We start from the raw sequence: 9564 nt of genomic DNA, 5'->3' as shown, positions 1-9564 counted from the left end.
ATGACCTGGATGACTGAGAACCTTCACAGACATGTTGCTACACACTTTGGGACGAACACCCTTCGACTGGTGTGGGAGTACGGGAAGACTTCCAGAAAACTTGCTGACTTTAGAAACCATTTGCACTTCAATTTAACATGCAGGCAAGAGAGGGTAATCCCTAACAGCCTATGCCTCACAGGAGGTGCAAAGTCAATTATTAAATGAGAGAGTGAGACAGGTACACTCCACTATCGATGCTCTCATGGTGAAGCTTGACCAGGTTCTTGATTATCTTGCATCACTTCTTCCCAGTGAAGCCCTGGTGGAGGTCCCCAAGTTTGTGGGAAAAGGCCAGGCATCACAGCACTACAAGAGCAAAGAACTCCAGTGTCATACATTTCAGACACTCCGGTCACAACTGAACAGTTCTTACAGAACACAAGAAATAAGGACAAGAACACAACACAACCGTATTCCCATGACAAGTGGGTTAAGAATTTGTCAGACAGAAGCCTCACACAACTGAGAAAGATGTTCTGGCCAAAGGACTGAACTTTGCAGTAACACCAGAACAAGTACCGGTGGTAGACCAGTACACTGCAACTGAATCAGCCATTGTGACAGGTTATTATGTGACAAAACAAGTAATTAATCTTTAGATTTGTTATTTTTCAGGTGAAGTGTTTGATTTAGAAAAAAAGGTTCATTTAATATTTCTTTATTATTGTTAATATTATATGTTCAAAACATGTGTTTGTTGTTTTGCATTGCTTATGGGTTCCAGTGTTGGTAGGTGATACAGAGCTGTAGATCGATTGCTCAGCAATCTGCTGGTAATGCCTCAGGGCTCTGGTAGGGGGAGACGCGCTCTGCTTTCTCCATACAATTGAGTAAACGACAGAGCTGCGTGTAGTTCCTTGTCACTCATCTCCCGCTATCATCCCCCCTGTTTAAGGTAATTGATGGACACAAAGCATTGTGAACGTACAGAACACCATAGCAGTAGTTACTCTGTGTTATTGTAATGTTGACTGGGAGGGAATGACATGTTTTGTGCTGGTTTGAGGCGATGTTTGGACTGGATACCGCGTGGCGGCGCAGCCATATTACACTGTTTTGTTTTTCAGTCTCGTCATTTAAGTTAGCTGTTGTTGTATTGGTGTTTGTAAGATGATGAATGAATTTTGGTATTAAGTTGTTCATGTGAAATTATTTTAATACAATTGAGTAAACGACAGAGCTGCGTGTAGTTCCTTGTCACTCATCTCCTGCTATCATCCCCCCTGTTTAAGGGCACAACACCATCAGGAACAATCAGCTTGCTATCTCTGAGGCTGAGCAGCTCAGGTTAAAAGTCTCAGCTGTCCTCACCAGTGCAAAGGTACCCCCTTCCAATCTGACCATCCAAGAAAGGAAGGCTTTGACATCTCTTCAAAGACATCACTATTTTCCCGGCAGACAAAAGGAAATGCACGGTTGTGCTAAATATAACACATACAACAGTCTACTTAGTGACACATCTGCCTATGAAACACTTAGGTGAGATCCTACCAGCAGCTACAAGAAGAAAGTAATCTGCTGTTTACAACAACTGGAAAAAAATCAAGCCATTGACAGACAGCTGTACTACCGTCTATACCTGGGAGAAGCTATTCCTCGCATGTATGGACCCTAAGAAACACAAGGAGGGAGCCCCACTCAGACCCATCATCAGCAGCATCAGCTCTGTCCAATACAACATTGCTAAACACTGGTCACAATTTTGGTTCCTTTGGTTAGAAACACTCAACACTCACCACATCAAGAACCCACAGGATTTTGCCACTAAAACCATGATGTCCTATGATGTTACCTCACTTTTCGCTTGCATTACAACCACAGAAGCAATTGCAACTGTAAGAAAACAACTGCTGCAGGACAACACAGAACCAACCTCACCATGGACCACATTTGTGCCCTGCTTGACCTCTGCTTGACCACCACCTATTTCCAGTTTAACAGGGTTTTTTACAGGCAGAAACATGGCTATGCTATGAGCTCACCTGTGTCCCCAATAGTGGCTAACTTCCATATGGAAGAAAAAGAGAGCAGAGCCCTGTACTCCTACAGAGGAACACCTCCAAGCCACTGCTTCAGATATGTTGACGACACCTGGATCAAAATCAAGACACAGGAGGTTAAAGCCTTCATGGACCGTATCAATGCAGTGGACAAAAACATCAATTTCAGCACAGAGGATGTCCGAGGCAACAGTCTGGCCTTTTCGGATTGTGCAGAGCACATTGAAGAGGACAGAAGCCTCAGCATCAATGTTTACAGGAAACCCACACACAGACCAGTATCTCCTTTTTGGCTCACACCACCCACTGGAACACAAACCAGGGGTCATCACTACGCATGCGTCTGCCTTCTGTCAGCGTTTTTGTCTCTCTGCTGAACGGCTGTGTCATAAAGTGACTTTTTATGTAGTTTTAGGCATATTTCACGTTACACTTTTAATACCGTGAATGTTTTTAATTATATTTTTAAATTGGAGTAAGGATTTTAGCAATCGGGCACCTTGATCTTAGGCTAACAGATAAACAAGCTGTGCACACACACTAAAGTGGCCATGGCCCCACTTACCCACTGTCTACCTTGGCAAAAAGATCATCGAGCTGAAGCAGAGGATATTCACGCTGTACAAAATCCAGGAAGCTGAGAGACACTTGGATATTATCCTCTTCGGCCCCACACAAGTCTCTGTCAACAATGAAGAACTGGAGGCCACTGCTCTGTATTTGTCCAACGCCCTTGCTGCTCCAGCCGCAGTGCCCTTTCGGCTCCGCAGCCCCACAATGCCCGCTGCTACTGGTCTGTCCACTGGCTTCACTCCACTGACTGCTGCTGCTGCTACTCCGGCCGCTGGCTTTACTCCAATCGCTGGCTTCACTCCGCTGGCTGATACTGCTGCTACTCTAGCCGCTGGCTCTACTCCTCCTGCTGCCGCCTGCACTCAGGGCGCTGCGTCCAATCCTGCTCTAATGACCTTTCCAGAGGATCCCTTGGGGCAAAGCCCAAAGCCCCAGTCAATTCAACTCCACCCGGAGCCCTGGGTTGCTGTTGGCTAGCGCAAAAATAAAGGGAGGCTCTCTGCTCACACTCCTGCAGCCTATGGCATCCAGCTGGAGAACTGATATGATATCCTCGACCTGCATAATTTTCCCCCCACTATCCGGGAACTGGCAGCCTCTTCCACCTCCCATCATATCAACTGGGTCAAGCAGATATCCATCTCCCTCAGTGAACATACCTGGACGAGCCTCTCACCCCATGCCCTGCCATTCAATGACGAACTTCACTCCGGCTCCACAAGGCCGTTACTCCGCCATCTCCTCTGTCCAGCCCCCATACTCTGCTACCTCACAGAGGGCGAAATCTACATTTCCACTACCTGTTATAGGTGATTCAATAATAAGGCACGTCAGGAGAAGGTCAGCAGAGACATACTGTTTCCCAGGTGCTAAGGTAGCGGACATCATGGGCAACATTCCCAGCCTCTTAGCGAAGCATACCTGTGCTAAGAATGTCATCATCCACGTCGGCTGCAACAACGTCTCCATCCAGACCTCTGAAATACTAAAACAGGATTTTAGCAAGCTTCTCCACTTGTTGAACAGCTGTGGAAAGCATGTTTTTATCTCCAGCCCCATACCTCCACTTGGCCGTGGAGGTATGGGGCTGGAGGTATGGCCGTGGCCGAAGTGTCAGTCGTTTTAGCTGGATTCTTAGCCTTCACACATGGCTCTAGTCTGCTTGCACGGTGCATAACATGGTTTTTATTGACAATTTTAACCTCTTCTGGAACTGTCTGTCTTTTTATCTAAAGGGCTGCATCCATTCCAGCAAGCTGGGTGCTTGTATTTTAACGCACAACATATTCCATACAGTTCTTAATGCTTGGGCATTTTGACTGGTTTCCACCACATGTCAAGGTGACCAGAGAGGCTCTGTCTTGACACTGGTCACTTCCAGTCAGGCTGACTTCTTCCCCGCCCCGCCCAATCATAGCACAGAAACAGCTCTAATCAAAATAGTGAATGACCTCAGACATGCTACTGACTTGAATCAAGTGTCAGTCCTCATCCTGTTGGATCTAAGCTCAGCATTTGACACCATTGATCATTCAATACTAATCAATCATCTTGAAAGATGGGTTGGTCTTTCTGGCAGCGCTTTAGACTGGTTTCAGTCTTATTTAACTGGTAGGAGTTTTTATGTCAGTATGGGTAATCATGTCTCTGCGAAACACCATCTACCCTTTGGTATTGCACAAGGAAGCTGTCTTGGTCCTCTGCTCTTTTCCTTATATATGCTCCCATTAGGTCACATTATTAACACATTCAGCATAAATTTCCATAGCTACGCCGATGATACCCAATTGTATATTTCTGTTGAACCAACCAACCCAAATGCCCTTCCCTCTCTGATTGCCTGTCTAGAAGCAATAAAACATTGGATGAATTACAATCTTTTGAAACTGAATGAAGATAAAAACAGAAATACTACTGCTAGGGCCAAAATGCAAGACAGAGGTAGTTTTTAACATACTTGGAAACTTGGCTTAACAAACCAGATCACAAGTTGATAGTCTTGGTGTCATCTTGGACTTTGAAGCCCACATTAGCACAGTAACCAAGGCAGCCTTCTTTCGCCTGAGGAATGTTGCCAAAGTCATGCCTTTTTTAGGAAATCAGGATGCAGAGACATTAGTACATACTTTTATCACTAGCAGGTTGGACTACTGCAATGCACTGCTTATCAGCCTACCAAAGAGACTGATTGGAAAACTTCAGTTAGTCCAAAACTCTGCTGCTAGACTTTTAACAAGGACAAGGAAAAGAGAGCACATTACTCCTGTTTTAGCTTCCCTGCACTGGCTCCCCATTTCTTTTAGAGTTGATTTTAAGGTTCTTTTACTCACATATAAAGCTCTTAACAATATAGCACCTTCATACATTTCTGAGCTTTTAATTCCATATCAACCAACAAGAGCACTCTTCTCTGCCAACGCTGGTATCTTAAATGTTCCTAAAGTAGCCCACAAAAAAGGGGGGTAACTGCTTTTAGCTACTATGCTTCAAGACTCTGGAACACTCTGCCCACTTACCTCAGCCATGCGAGCTCTGTTGGCACTTTTAAAACTCAACTGAAAACCTACTTGTTCAGGCAAGCTTTTAGTTAGTGTAATACATTTCTACCCTCGTCTGTAATTTTTTACTATATGCATTTGCCTGCTTATTTATAAGATATTATATTACTAAGAATCATTTTGATTTTTGATGTTTTCATATATCGATTCTCATTTTTTTCCTTTTTCTTTGTGATTCTCTATTACGTCTTTTTAATACCATACTGCTGTTTTTAATTTTTTACACTGATTTGATGTTATAATTGTGATTATATGTATTTCTGTCTTGTGTGTTTTAACCTATGTTATCATTTTTAATGCCACGTTGTAAAGCACATGTTATGTATGAAAGGTGCTATATAAATGAAGTTATTATTATTATTATTATTATGAGAATCCTCCATCACAGAGCACAGAACATTCCAACCAGTACGGAGGGGAGGGATAAGGAATTGAAGCACATCAGGGCAGTTCTCAAAACCTGTGGTTACCCAAACTGGACCGTCATCAAAACCAACAAAAGAAACAGGTCTGAGAGAGAAGAAAACAGCATCCAAAGGAAAAACATTGTTATTCCTTACATTGCGGGCATTTTGGAAAAACGTGGGAGGATTTTTAACAAACATCACATTCCTATACATTTCAAGCCCAGAAACACCCTGAGGCAAAAGCTTTTCCACCCGAAGGACAAAACACCCAGACACAAGCTGGAAAATGTGGTGTATGCAGTCCAGTGTAGTGAGGAGTGCTCAGACCTGTACATCAGAGAGATGAAACTACCACTACATAAGCACATAGCACAACACAGGAGAGCCAGTTCCTCAGGTCAGGACTCAGCAGTCCATCTACAGTGACACTCCTTTGAAGATAGCAATGTTCACATTTTGGCCAGGAAAGACAGATGGTTTGTGAGAGGAGTTAGAGGCCATTTTTTAAGCTGGAGTGGCCATCCCTCAACGGAGGAGGAGGTCTAAGACATAACCTATCTGTCACATACAATACAGTTTTAAGATCACTTCCCAGGCAGTTGGATACCAACCTACCCTCATGTGACTCTAACAACTCATATGATGGCAGGAACCTTGACGACTCTCATTCACACTTCCCTCCAGGTGACCCTGACAGTTCACACAATGGAAGGGTGGGCTCATGGGGTGGCTAGGTGTTAACAACCCCACATAGGTTTAATACCTTAACTCCCAACTAGTCAGTCAGAACTGAAGAAACTTCTTGGATGAGAGGTGGAACGTGTTCAAGAACTCTATCAAGTCCAGTTGCCTATGACAACCCTTGTTACGAATACCATGACTTGATGACTGAGAACCTTCACATACATCAAGTAAATGTACTTAGTTACTGTCCACCACTGATCAGAACCCATGATATTATCTTAATTGTGACATCATCTGTGAGGTCACAGAACACAATAATTCTTCAGAAGCAGTGACATCATCAGAGCCAATGGTGATATCGGAAGTGTGACATCATCTATGATGGAATTATTCTGTTCCATGACCTCACAAATAGTGTCATATATTGTACACTATTATCCTGTCATGTGACCCCAGCATGATGTCATCAGTTTGGATATGGTAGGCTAAATTTGTTTAAAGAGTGAAAATATATTAGACATTTAGATCGCATACAAAAGTTTTTTCACTGCTCATAAAAATGAAGGGAACACTTAATCATCACAGCATGACACCAAGTCAGTTACACTTCTGGGATATCAATCTGTCCTGTCATGAAGCGTAAGAAATTGTGAATTACTTTCACCTGCTTTGGTTCAAATGAAAGAAACAAAAGGTGGACAGAAGAAGAAAAGGCAAGACAACCCTCAAAAAGGGAATGTTTTTGCAGATGGTGCCCCAGACCATATCTCCCTCCTTGCCCTTCCTGACTGATTCTTCTGTTTTGCATTTTGCTAGTGCTCTTGTCACTACTGGTAGCATGAGGTGGTACCAGCAGTGGGCAGTTACTGGATGATGAAGGCATTGATGCTATTGGCTGGCCTTCACGTTCTCCAGACCTCAGTCCAATTGAGATCCTCTTGGACATTATGTATTGATGTATCAAACTGTTCAGGAGCTCACTGCTGCCCTGATCCAGGTCTGGGAGGAGATCCCTTAGGACACCATCTGCCGTCTCATCAGGAGAATGCCCAACCATTGTTGGAAATGCATACAGGCACGTGGAGGCTATACACACTGCAAAGTGTTCCCTTAATTTTTTTGAGCAGTAGATGTCTTCTCAGTTTTGTTGCAGTCCAACCAAGTAAAATGTAAGAAATTCAATGGTACATGAGGCGTAGCACAACTACTGCTACTGAGTCAACCAACCAGCCAACCAACCAACCAACTTTCCAAAAGCTGCTTATTGCACGCTCACATTTAGGTCAGAGTGGGAAACATGGAAGCTAATCAGCAACTCAGCTCGTCCTCAAATCGATGGGATGCTCCCAACAGGTCTGCAGTAGCAGCAATATATGATGTCAAATATGAGGTCACAAAACAAGCTTACTAGTCAACATTATCTTACATGTGACATCATCTGTGAGGTCATGGAACAGAATAATTCCTTAGAACAGGTGGCTTTCAAACCAACTAACCAACCAACCAACTAACCAACCAACCAACCAGCTCCCCCAAGGCTGATTGTTGCTTCCTTTTAGGTCAAGTGGTAAACTGGAGATCATCAGTAACTCAGTTTGTTCTCAAGTTGATGTAATTCTGCAGACCTTCACCACAGGTGTGTGTGTGTGTGTGTGTGTGTGTGTGTGTGTGTGTGTGTGTGTGTGTGTGTGTGTGTGTGTTTGTTGTTAAAAGGAGGAGGAGCTCCACTGTCTTCATGAGGTGAGATAAGGAACATATGCTGTCCATCTACCATCCTGGGAACAAACGTTTTCGCCATGAAGATTCAAGAAACAGTAAAGAAAATAAAACTGTGTAAAGCAAAATCTCCACTTGAGTAAGATGCACACATACAAGTGAAGGTACAGTTAAACTGAAAATTGCAAAGAAAGATGTACCATGTAGATGTTACCATATGACAATATTACTGCTACTACTAACATCTGTACAGATGTTGCATCAGTGTTGCAAATGTTTGAGTATTAGGCTGTAATGACATATAGGGAAGAATTGATTCAGACAGATATTTATTTTTTAATGGTGTGTATTTTTGTTTTAAAACAATCACTATTATATGGCTATATAAAATTAAATTGGTGTATTTATTGATAAAGGTGTCTCTTCATATTTGTAAAATGTTTTTCTTTCTGTCTTTGATTTTGGACAGCAGTGCTGGTACTCAGATCCTCTCCTTAAATAACAGTAGAAATACCATGGTGTAAGAGTACTCCATTACAAGTAAAATCTTGAATTCAAATTGTAACTTGAATAAAAGTACAAAAGTATTATCAGCCAAATATACTTAAATTATCAAAAGTACTCATTATGACAAATGGCTGTGTTCAAAATGTTATATAAGTACATGCTATTACATTATACATATTTTATAAATAACGAATTTTAACATTGTAGTGTGTCAATGTGGAGCTAATTTGAGACAGGCTACTAATGGGTTGATTAGTACTACATAACTGTATCATATAAAAACATCATATGATTTTAATGTAAAAACTAACCAGTAGCTGTAGTCGTCAAGTAATGGAGTAAAAAGTACAATAGTTCCCTCTGAAATGTAGAGGAGTAGAAATATTCAAGTGAAGTATTTCAAAATTCTACTTAAGTACAGTACTACAGTATTTTTGTGGACAACTGTGGTGAGAAAAGTACTCAGACCATTTACTTAAGTAAAAGTAGAAGTACCAAGTAAAGTAAAAGTAAAAAAGTACTCCATTACAATTTAAAAGAGCACTTAAATGAGATTGCAGAAGTATTATCAGCCAAATATACTTTAAGTACTCATTATGAGGAATGGCTGCTGTAATACTGATTTTATCAATAAGTAATACATGTGCATTATAATGTTGTAGTTCATGATGTGTAACCAATTTGAGATAGGGTACTTAATGGGTTGATTAGTACTATATTACTGTATCATATCATAGAAGCATATATGTGATTTTAATGTAAAAAGTAACTAGTAACTATACTTGCCAGTAATGTAGTGGAGTAAAAAGTACAACATTTCCCTCTTAAATGTAGTGAGTGAAAAGAAGTAAAGAATGTCAATTTTCCATAGTACTTGAGTAAATGTACTTTCAACCACTGGTGAACAACTGTCTCTTATTCTTATTGGTTGATCTGGTACACAGGAACAAAGCTGTACTCTCTGATTGGCTGGCGTCGAAGGCAGCAGTGAACTGCACTTTGAGCAGCTGATGAGTTTATTTGGCTGAAAAAGACCAATATAGTTTAAAGTACTAGCTGGATAGTTGCGTTAACAGT

At 41.8% G+C, this 9564-nt stretch overlaps 1 pseudogene; it reads left to right on the top strand.

Moving 5' to 3' along the window:
* LOC146326224 (uncharacterized) lies at positions 1–6314 on the top strand (annotated as a pseudogene).
* Positions 6315–9564: the final 3250 nt, after the last annotated feature.

Source organism: Lutjanus erythropterus, chromosome 6 (assembly GCF_056507025.1).
Source record: "Lutjanus erythropterus isolate fLutEry1 chromosome 6, fLutEry1.hap2, whole genome shotgun sequence".
Taxonomy (NCBI): Eukaryota; Metazoa; Chordata; class Actinopteri; order Lutjaniformes; family Lutjanidae; genus Lutjanus; species Lutjanus erythropterus.
Note: the sequence above shows the minus strand (reverse complement) of the source record. Positions and strands in the feature narration are given on the sequence as shown.